This window comes from Vombatus ursinus, unplaced genomic scaffold (assembly GCF_900497805.2).
Source record: "Vombatus ursinus unplaced genomic scaffold, bare-nosed wombat genome assembly UNPS02014807.1, whole genome shotgun sequence".
Classification (NCBI taxonomy): Eukaryota; Metazoa; Chordata; class Mammalia; order Diprotodontia; family Vombatidae; genus Vombatus; species Vombatus ursinus.
The window spans coordinates 28,331,554-28,343,724 of record NW_020954585.1 but is presented as its reverse complement, the minus strand read 5'-3'; the positions used below and the strand labels follow the sequence as shown (position 1 = coordinate 28,343,724).

Here is a 12,171-nt window from a genome sequence, read left to right as displayed (position 1 = left end):
AACATCTCTTTTAGGAGGTGATTGGTGGATTCTTTCTTTTTTTTTAATCCAAATATTTTATTAATTAATTTATTTTTAGTTTTTAACAATCACTTCCATAAGCTTTTGAGTTTTAAATTTTCTCCCCTTCCTTCCCCACCTTCCTCTCCAAGACGGCGTGCAATCTGATATAAGCTCTACATATAAATTCCTATTAAACGTATTTTCACACTGGTCATGTTGTAAAGAAGAGTTAGAACCAATAAAAGGAACCACAAGAAAGAAGAAACAAGACAAAACAAAAGAAAAAAGAAAAGCAAATAGTATGCATTCAAACTCCATACTTCTTTCTCTGAATGTGGTTAGCATTTTCCAGCATGAGACTTTTGGAGATGTCTTAGAACCTTGCTTTGCTGAGAAGAAGTGCTAAGTCTATCAAAATTACACATTGCACTGTGTGGCTGTTACTGTGTATAATGTTCTCCTGGTTCTGCTCACTTCACTCAGCATCAATCCATACAAGTCTTCCCAGGTTTTTCTGAAGTCTACTTGTTCATCATTTCTTATAGCACAATGGTATTCCATTACATTCATATACCACGACTTGTTCAGCCATTCCCGAATTGATGGTCATCCTCTCAATTTCCAATTCTTTGCCACCACCAAAAGAGCTGCTATAAATATTTTTGTACATGTGGGTCCTTTTCCCATTTTTATTATCTCTTTGGGATACAGCCCTGGAAGTGATATTGCTGGGTCAAAGGTCAATGGACTCTTTCAATGACTATTTTACCCTCTGGTTCTAGGATATCAGGGCAATTTTCCTCGATAATATCTTGAAAGATGCTGTCTAGGCTCTTTTTTTATCATGGCTTTAAGGTAGACCAAGAATTCTTAAATTATTTCTACTGGATCTATTTTCCAATTCAGTTGTTTTTCAAATGAAGTATTTACATTTTCTTCTATTTTTTTTTCATTCTTTTGATTTTGTTTGACTGATTCTTGATGTCTCATAAAGTCATTAGCTTCCATTTGACCAATTCTAATTTTTTTGAAGTTTTTAGAGAGTTTATTTATGCTCTGATGAAAAATTATCTTCATGGATAAACATCATCCATAGTGCCTTTTGTTCCTTCTTTTTGCCAGCACTGACATTTGCCTTTGCAGTACCCCTGACTTTCTTCATTCTGTTCTTGCGTTCCTTTCACTGTTTTCTTGATGTCCTTTTCTTCTCATACAGGCCATGCCTTGCAAGTCTGTGCTTTGGTTCATTTTTCTTTGCATAATCAAGGGAATCATAAATCATGCTAAAGCCTGTTGTTTTGCCACCACCAAAATGGGTTCTGAATCCAATGACAAAAATGATGTCTGGAGTTGTCTTGTATATCTTGGCCAGTTTTTTTTGAATTTCAGTTTTGGGCACTGCAGCCTTTCTAGGATGAAGGACATCTATAACCATCTGTTTACACTGCAGAAGTCTGCTTGTCATTAATTTGCTGGTTCTGATGGTTACAGTGTCATTCATGGTGGCAGCTGGCTCCTGGAGCAGCAGGAGAGGGAAATTCTAATTTTTAAGGAATTATTTTCTTCAGTTAGCTTTTGTACCTCCTTTTCCATTTCTCCAAAGCAACTTTTAAATAAGTTGCTTTCTTAAATTAATTTTTTTCCCATTTGGCCAATTCTATTTTTTAAGGAGTTGTTTTCTTCAGTCAGTGTTTGTGCTTCCTTTTACAAGATGTTGATTTTTTTTCATAGTTCTCCTGTGTAATTCTCATTCCTTTTCCCATTTTTTTTCTTCTACCTTTCTTACTTGATTTTTAAGCTCCTTTTTGAACTCTTCCAAGAGGACTTTTTGGGCTTAAGATCAATTCATATTCCCCTTTGAGGTTTCACATGTAGGCATTTTGACATTGTCCACTTCTGAGTTTTTGTTTTGATCTTACATGCCACCATAGCAGCTTTCTATGGTCAAGGCTCTTTTCTGTTTTGTTTTGTTTTTTACTTATTTTTTGTTTTTCTATCCTATTTCATGACTTTTAAAGCTGAGCTCTGCTCTTGGGGCACAGGAGCACTATCCAAAGCTTCTTGTGCTGGAGGCTAGGGGACTGGTTACCGGTTTTTTGCTCTGGGGCCTTGGGTGCTTGAAGCTTGCTCACTGTGCTGTGAGTGGCTCAGCCTAGTCACACCTGTTGTTCTGTAGTTCTGCGGTTTGGAATTTGCTTTCTGCACTGGGAATGGGGGCTCACTGCTTGTCTGCTGAGCCAGGACTGAGGAGCCTCTGTTGCTGATCTGTGCTGTTGCTTAGAGCTTCCCACTGGCTTGCCTGGACACCATCTGCACTGGATTGGATTTCTCTTTTACCCAAGTGAGTCAGAACTTTTCTGAAGTCCTTCTAAATTATCTTAAGCTGGAAAATTGTTTTATTCTGTCTTTTTTGGGTTCCATTGCTCTAGAATCCATTTAGAGATTTGATTTAACATTGTTTCCCAGGGAAACTAGGGAGAGCTCGGGCAACTTCCTGGCCTCTCTCTGCCATGTTGCTTCCCATACGTTCTTTCAGAGCCTCCCAAATGCTGAGCTACCTCTGGCAATGCATGCATCAACCTGATCTTCTGTGTGAACACCCCTGGAAAATATACTACCAAGTAAGTGAATTTATACACAGCATTCAGAATTTCTCCATTTGCTATACCCAATGTTTCTGTATATGGATGATACAGGGCTGGCTGTTGGAAAACCTGTGCTCTTGGTGTTAATTGTTAGACCAAAATTAGCACAAGCAATGGAGAATCAATCCATACCTCTTTGTTGCATCTCAGCATCAGAGGCTGAATTGAGTGCACAACTGTCTGCAAACAAAAAGTTGTGCACCAACTCTCCCTCCACTCTAGTCTTTCCTTGTAGCTTTTTTAAATTAAATAATACACTTTTATTGTGGTAGTTGACCTTGATGCCATTTTGTCCTTGTTGAAGGCATCTGACAACACAGCAGAAGATATGCTAATCAGTTGAGGTATCACAAAAGGCTTCTGTCCTGAAGGAGATGACATTTGAACTGAGCTTTAAGGAAACTATAGTTTTCAAGTTGTAGAGATGATCTGAAAAGTATTCCATCCATAGGAGAAAATCCTGTGCAAAGTCAGTCATTCAATAAGCATTTTTTGAGTGCCTACTATTTGCCATAGAAAGATGTGGAGCAGGTGGATGGAATGTCAGATACAAGGATCAGGAAGTTAGTTTGCCATAAGAAGGGTTGATAAGGCATCAGCATGGAAAGACAAACTGTAGCAAGATCATGAAGGGCTTTACGTTCTCAGCAAAGAAGTTCTTAGTTTATCTTAAATAAAATAGAAAACCAGAGAAACTTCATCAGTAATTGGTACAGTCAGATTTTAGGGATAGCAATTTGGCAGATGGGTGGAGGGTGGATTGGAAAACAAAGTAATTGTATGCAGAAGGAATCGATTAGAAGGCTACTGCAATGGTCTACACCAGAAATGATGAGAGCCTAGGATATTTCTTGTGAGTGGAGAGAAGGGGGTAGTTTTCAGAGATGTTAAGTAAGGTTTACAAGATTTGGCAATTGTTAGGAAAAATGGGATGGAGTGGTGATGAGTAAGAGGAAAAAGGCAAAGGTGACTCCTAGGTTTTTCAACTTGTATTAATGGAAAAAAATAATGGTGTTCCTACTACTAGAGTGAAAGGTTGTGAATTTGGTTTTGAATACATTAAGGGAGTTTGAAATGTCTAGCAGATCACTGGGATGTGAAGCCGGAGTTCAGTAGCTGAAATAAGTTAGATTTGGGAGTCATCCACGTAGAGAAAATGGTTGAATCCTAGGAGTCTCATAAGATCTTCATACTATAGTATCAAACATCAAAGTAGAGAGAGAATAGAAAAACTCCTTGGAGAGAGCCATAGCACATACTCCCAAATAGGGAGACGATCTTGGAAAATTACAACTTGAACAGTTGTATGAGCAACATAATTTGGGAAAAATTTGGAGCTAATTTGTGGCATTTCAATAAGCAGCTTGGTGACAAAGCAAAATAAATTCATTATCTTTAAGATGAGAGCCAATATAATGTATTGATAGGCCACTGGATTTGGAGGGAGGAAAACCTCAGTTCAAATCCTGCTTCAAGACACTTACAAAATGTGTAAACCTAAGAGAGTCATTTAGCCTCTTTGTATCTCAGTTTCCACATCTGTAAGATGAAGGGGTTGGATTTACTGGTGTCTAAATTCTCTTCTATCTATGAATCTTACAACACTTTTACCTTCCCATATATTTCCTTTAGCAACTTTGATAGTTCATCTATTTTCATTTTCCTTGAAGAACGACTTATGAAATGACTGTATGCTTATTCTTAGGGATAAGGTTAGGGTTAACGACTAAACCTTCTCAAATGCGAAAATATTTATAAAGTGCTTAGCATGGTGCCTGGCATATAGCAGGTATTTAATAAATGCTTGTTCCCTGCCTCCACCTTCTTTGCAATTAACACATTTAGAAATTTGCCTTGAGCACTGAAAGGTTAAGTAATTTGCCCAGGTTCATATAAATAGTAAATGCTGGAGGTGGTACTTGAACCCAGCTTTTCCAGGTTGGGAACCTAACTTTCTAGATGATACTTCTCCCATAGAATGTAAGCTTGTTGAAGGCAGGGATTGTTTATTTTTGTCTTTTCATCTCCAATGCCTACTGATGACTGGCACATAACAGGTACTTTATAAATGCTTGTTGATTAATTATGTTGTAGTGGTGATTCTTTTTGGAAATGAAGTAGACAAGATGGCCATTGAGGTCCCTTCCAAATATCAGATTCTGTAATTTTGTTATATGTCATATCTATACATTACACTATTATTTCTCTTATAAAGAGAAAGTGTGACTTTAAGTGGTATCCTGGCACATGGGAGATATTGTAGACACTGAAATTGTGTAATCTGGGATCAAACATAGGATTTAAATTCCATAAGTTTTTAATATAAGTCATTTTGACTATTATAAATACTCAAATTAACTACATAGGACATATGAAGGAAGAAATAATCTCAATCCAGAGAAAGAAGTGATAAATAGAAGTACATGTAGAATGGTGTGTATACATATATATGTATATATACATGTATATACACACATATATACATATATTTACATATACACACATATTTGTGTCTAATGGTAGCCATCTCTAGGGTGCAGGGAGGGAAGAAGAAAAAAAGAAAGTTACATAATAACTATTATATATTTAAAAGCAATAGCAACTAGTATATTACAGATTTCCAGTTTCATGTACAATCATATTTTTTTCTATTCTATTATGTTGTGGAAATGCATGTTTATTTCTGAAGTTCAGAATAAATTAATTTTTTTCAAAATAAGTGTTTTAACTAGTGTAACATTGATGACCCTGACCCCTTTTTTCCTTATTGTCAAGTATATAAACATTTCACCACTCCCCCCAGGGTTCTTTTGTACCCTTAAGGAGGTTCAGGGTGCTTAGGCTCTTTGCGATTTGCTCTAGCTCTAAACAGTATTGTCTCAAATGTAGGGGGTGGGCTTCTACACCCCAGTTCCATTTAACAACTAAGAGTTAGATTAGCTTTTGAAAAGAAAGATTTACTTCAAAAGTATACAAAACTATTCTCCCAGACATGGAAGCTTAATCTTTCTCTCTGCACCACTTCAGTTTGAGAGGAAGGGGAAAAAGGGATTAGGTTCATAATTTAGTTCAGTGCCTGCAGAGCAAAGCCCTAAATTCCAAGTCCAAACTCAAATTTGGACTTGAGCCCTAGGCACCCTGGATTCTCCAGGCTGGCTGGCTACAACATCATCTGCCTAGAATATTTGCTTGAAGGCTATCATGGCTCAAATTTCTGGGTTCTGTGAGGATCACCACCAGCACCTGAAATGGAGGACAAATGACCCAGACACACATACCCCCAGGCACATTTCTTGAAGTTGGTGTAAAAAGGGAGAGACAAGGGGATAATCCCCTTTTCCCAGTTCAATTCATAGTGCCCATGTTGTGGGTGAATATTTGCTCTCTGGAAACAGCAGGACAACAGTTGTCCATCTGGACAACTTTAAAGATCCAACCTTTCCAGCTACAAGACTAGTCAAAAGAGGTTATCCCCAATCACATGGCAGGGGATAGAATGCCTCCTTAATTAGGTGATCTGGGTCTTCTACAAACCCCATTACACAGTAAACAACAAATAAATCTCTGAAAAACTTCTCTTTCCTTCTTTTTCTCCAGTGCCCACTCTCCCCACCCCACCCCACCCTAGTTTTTCATACTTGTAGTAAGTAAAGCTAAAGGAGAAATAAGGCAGGTAGATGGTGCAATGGTAGAGTGCCAAGTTTGGAGTTAGGAAGATCTGAATTCAAATCAGGTCTCAGACACTTACTTGGCCTTAAGCAAGTCACTTTACTCTGTTTGCCTCAGTTTCCTCATATATAAAATGAACTGAAGAAGGGAATGGCAAACCACTCCAGTATCTTTGCCAAGGAAACCCCAAATGGGATCACAGAGAGTCAGACACCACTGAACAACAACAAAGGGAGAAATCTTCTTTGTTACCCACAAAGTTAAGCAAAATAAACACTATTGATGTAATATAGTCACTTTTGAAAAAAAAAAGTTGTTTTTGAAAAAATCAATTAGGTTCCTTTGTTACTTTTACTTTGGAAATCTTACAGTCACTTCTGAAATAATCAATGACCATCAATAAGAGCAAAAATAATACTTGAGGTCAATGGGATATTGTATAATAAAACTCAGGATGGAGAACTGTGGAAATCACTGGGGCAGACTTTTTTATTTGCCAGCAATTCAGCAGTTTTCTCTGTCAATTCTAAGGAAGTTGAAAGGTGCTGACAGTGTACCAGTCTGCCCTTCAGCAGCAAAAAAGGTCAAAGATTTTGCATACGAACACTGTCATAGGATTATCACCCTCTTAAGTTTGTGATCCTTGATTCATCATGGAATGGGTAATATGGTTCAAAAGGTTATAATAATCCAGATAAATAAAGTGTTGAACTCTAAAATGCAGATCCTAAAGCTAGGTAGATACTGTAGGTGTCTTCAGACAATGTGCTCGGCGGACTCCTCAGGAATATTTTAAGCTAACGAAGCAGTATGACCAACTTCAAACAAAAAAATAATCCATAACAAATTCCATGACAACCCTGGGGCTTAGAATCAAGGGAAGAATTGATTCATATTACATTATTGTGATCCTAGAAAAGTAGGTGGTCTATTGCCAATCCCTGACTGAGTAAACGCCATATATTTCACCCTGCATGCTTACAAATGTTTTGTTTCTCTTTGAAAAGAGAACTCTAGCATTTCAATAACTTAGGGCTCACCTGGGGGCTATCCAAGGAAGCAGAGCAACAACAGACACTACTGGAGATTAATTGGGGGAAGGAATAACCATACCAGGACCATCAATTTCCAGGAGATAGGCCACTACTGGAGACCTTAAACTTTACTTGGCAATAGAATTGACTCGAGCAGAAGCTAGGCAGCTTCTGAACATCTGTTTGCCTCAGGCAGCTGTAAACCTTGGTGTAGGTGCTCCCCATTTAAGCAGCGGGTGAATGTACTGGAATTGCCTAACCTCTCTGACCTGGTTTCCTCATAAGCAAAATAGATATGATAATACATTAACTATTTTACAGAGCCATTGTGAGGATCCAAAGAGATGATGTATATAAAATGTTTTACAAAGTGTAAAGCACTGTGTAAATGGGGCTTAGTGTTATTATTACAATTATTACTCATGGGATCATAGGCAATGAGAGTAAGCTTGAACTTTAAGGCTGATTCTTAAGACAATGGTCCCAGGCAGACTCAATATACACCCAAGTATTACCTATTGATTTCACAGCCATGAATAGTCCTCAATTAAAAGTGGCACAGTGGATAAAGCTCTGGGCTTAGAAGCAAGAAGACCTGGGGTCACATCTGATCTCAGATATTAATTGTGTGACCCTGGGCAAATCATTCATTCTCTGTTTGTCTGAGTTTCCTTATTTATAAAATGGGGATGATAATAGCACCTACCTCCAGAGTTGTAAGGATCAAATTAGAAAATATTAGCAAAACACTTAGCACAGTTCTTGGCACATAAGAACTATTAGCTATTATAAGTAGTTAGAATGAGATGAGACCTCCACACAGGAATGTTAATTTCTCTAAGACCACAGATTTAGAATTTCTCTGGCTTTCAGTGGTCCTCTAGTCATTTAGAGAAAAAGCTAAGGACCAGGGATGTTCTCAGCTGCTTTTTCTTGGTGGTAATAATTTTCATGATTTTTCCAAGCACTTATTTCTGCCTTCAGACATCATAAGAACTGATACCTCAATCTCCTCAAAGTTATGTGATACTTGGAAGAGATATTGCAGAGATCACAGAATTTCAGGATTAGAAAGATTTTAGTGGCTATTTTAGCTTTCATTTCTAAAAACAAACAAATAGCCTTCCATGCAAACAGCAATTTTTAATGTCCTTATTTCTGATCTGGCAAGGTAGAACATACAAAGGATAGCCCTGTGGTTTCTTTTATGTTTGTGTGTTTTGGTTTGTTTGTTTTGCTGAAATTAAATAGAGACTGTAGGAAGGTGGGAGGACCTTACAACTTTCAAAAAGAAACAACACACAACTTCTGTCGGAGTAAACTGGCCACCATCAAAAAGTCCAATTTTCCTTAGTCACATGGACATCCAGGCTATTGCCAACTTATTATACTGTCTCTTTGGAAGAGAAGAAAAAAAAAACAAAACTAAGTGCCCATACTAACTTCTTACATACAACCTTGTATTGTGAGCCTGGTTTTGAAATCATAGAATATGAAATGTGGAAAGGACACTAGGAATCAGTTTTCTACCCTTCTCCCTTCCCTATTTTGTAGAGGAAAAAATTGAATTCATATAGTTTGTGTGGAGCATAGCCAAAAGGATCATTAACCAGCAGAAATTAGTCACTCAAGGATTTTGTACAATCACCTTGTGTCAAGATCTTCAAATAAATACAGAAGTAGCTTGGGGAAATGACAGGGCACTGGATTAAAATTAGTGTCAAAATACTGGCTCTGATATTTACTACTTATGTGACATTTGGCAAATTGCTTTACTTTCCTGGTTTTCAGTTTTCTTATTGGTAAAATGAGAAACTTATACAAGATGATCTCTATGCTCTTCCATGTCTGACAATGATTCTTCTGGTCCCATGTTTTATAACCATCCAACTACACTATGGATGATAGTGTGGGGGCAGTGGTAACTATCTAGGTAAGGAGCCAAAAGACTCAAGCTGAAATCTAAATTCTGATCACTACCTATGTGAACTTGAGTAATATCTGCAGGTCTTATTTTCCTTTTTCATGAATGTGAGAGTCTTGGACTATCAGATGTATCCTAAAAATGTTTAAAACTCTAAATCAAAATAATTTTAAGGTAGAAAGAATGAGGAGGCATAGCTGGACCCTCACTTTTAAACTTATGAGGCTATAATGGATTTTAAGTGAAGCAAAATATCAATTGGTTATTTAGGGTCCTGATCTTTGATTAGTCTCAATTTGATTTCATTTCTGGACCTTCTGGTTCAGCTCTAGTCCTTGTAACTACAGCAATCTTTTGGACAGTTGTGGTTTCCTCTGGCCTTTGTAAGATAAGAAAGGGAAACTAGAAGTCTGAGGTAATATAATTTAAAAAAATACTACAATGCTACTTAAACTATTTTACTTGTTTGGTGCCACACCACTCAAGATACCAAAGGATTACTTCATAGATCTAGAAAAAAAATAACAAAATCCATTTGGAGAAACAAAAAAGTCAAGAATATCAAGGAAATCATTTTAAAAAGGGAAGGAAGGGGTCCTAGAATACCTGATCTCAAACTATACTATAAAGTCAAAGTTGGGAAAGAAGCCGAATAGTGGAATGCATTAGGTACATAATTTATAGAATTAATCATTTGCTCTGTCTTCCTGCATAATAAACTATTTTCAGATTCTCTTTACTGCATTTGCTTTCTTCTTCTTTTTCTTCATCATCATAATCATCATCATCATCATCATCTTCCTCCTGTTCCTCCTCCTCCTGTTCTCCTCATACTCCTCCTCCTTCTCCTTTTCTTCTTCTTCCTCTCCTTCTTCCTCTTCCTCTTCTCTATATAAAACCAGCTCCTAGTTTATTATTTCAATGGTTTTCTTTCAGTTTTATTAATCTCTCCTTTGATTTTCAAGATTTTCAATTTGGTGTATAACTGGAGATTTTTAATTTGTTCTTTTGCTAGTTTTTTTTTAGTGGCCTGTGCTATTCATTAATCTGCTCTTTAGCTATTTTATTGATGTTAGCATTTAGAGATATAAATTTCCTCCTAAGTAATGTTTTCAATGCATCTCATAAATTTTGTAATGTTGTCATTCTCTTTGATGAAATTATTGATTGTTTCTATAATTTGTTCTTTGATCCATTCATTCTTTAGGATTAGAATATTTAGTTTCCAATTAATTTTATTCTGTACTTCTGCAGCCCTTTATTAAATGTATTTTTATTGAATTATCATATAAAAGTGTACCTTCAATATTTCTGCTTTTCTGCACTTGGTTGTGAGGTTTTTAAGCCCTAATATATGGTCAAATTTTTGTGTAGGTGCCATGAATCACGAGAAAAAGGTTTATTCCTTTCTATTCCTATTCAGTTTTTTCCAGAGGTCTACCACATGTAGCTTTTGTAAAATTCTATTCACCTCCTTAAATTCTTTATTATTTATTTTTGAGGGAGGTTAGATTTATCTAGTTTTGAAAGGAGCATGTTGAGGTCCCCCACTAGTATGGTTTTACTATTTCTTCCTGTAACTAATTTAACTTTTCCTTTAAGAATTTCGATGGCATACCATTTATTACATATATATTTAGTACTGATATTACTTCATTGTCTATGGTATCTTTTAACAAAATGTAGTTTCCCTGCTTATTTCTTTAAATTAAATGTATCTTTGCTTTTGCTTTGTCTGAGATCACGATTGCTGCCTCTGGTTTTTTTCCCCCTTCTGCAGAAGTATAATAGACTTTCCTTTAGCTCTTTACCTTTACTCTGTGTGTCTCTCTGCTTCAAGTGTTTCTTGCTAACAACATACTGTAAGGTTATGTTTTTTTATCCACTCTATCTACTTCCATTTTATAGGTGAGTTCATCTCATTCACATTCAATTATGATGACTAACTTTGTTTCCCTACATCTAACTTTCCCTCCCCTCCATTTCTCCTTCTCCTTCTCTCTCTTCACTCTGTCTCTCCTCGCCAGTGTTTTGCTTCAGACCACTGCCTACCCCAATCTGCCCATCCTTCTATCACCACCACCCTTCTATCATCTCCCTCCCCTCCTTCTTCCCTGCAGAGTGAGATAGATTTCTATAGCTGAGCGTGTATGTTATTCCCTCTTTGAGCCAATTCCAATACAGTAAGGTTCAAAAATTGTCATCACCCCCAATCTTCCCCTCCAATGTAAGAGCTCTTTCATGCCTGTTTTATGTCAAATAATTTACCCCATTATACCTCTGCTTTCCCCCTTTCTCAGTGCAGCCTTTTTTCTCACTCCTTAATTAATTAATTTTTTTGGATATCATCCCATCACAGTCAACTCACACACTCGTGCCTTCTGCTTATGTGCATTCTGTCTAACTGCCTAAATCAAGAAAAAAGTTTTAAAAATTACAAGTATCAACTTTCTATGTAGGAATGTAAACAGTTTAACCTTATTAAATCCCTGATGATTTCTCTTTCTTGTTTACCTTTTTATATTTCTCTTGACTCCTATATTTCAAAGTCAAATTTTCTATTCAGCTTTGATCTTTGTGTCAGGAATGCTTGAAAGTCCTGATTGTAGTTCCATGATATTTGAATTGTTTCTTTCTGGCTTCTTGCAGTATTTTCTCTTTGACTTGGGAGCTCTCAAATTTGGCTATAATATCCCTGGGAGTTTTTATTTTGGGATCTCTTTCAGGAGGTGATAAGTGGATTCTTTCAATTTCAATTTTACTGTCTGGTACTAGGATATTGGAACATTTTCCTTGATAATTTCTTGAAATTGTTTGTCTTGTTTCTTCTTCTTCTTCTTCTTCTTCTTCTTCTTCTTCTTCTTCTTCTTCTTCTTCTTCTTCTTCTTCTTCTTCT

The 12,171-nt window shown here is 36.7% G+C and overlaps 1 pseudogene; it reads right to left on the bottom strand.

Moving 5' to 3' along the window:
• Positions 1-1,150: 1,150 nt before the first annotated feature.
• LOC114052444 lies at positions 1,151-1,504 on the bottom strand (annotated as a pseudogene).
• Between the last annotated feature and the right edge of the window lie 10,667 nt (positions 1,505-12,171).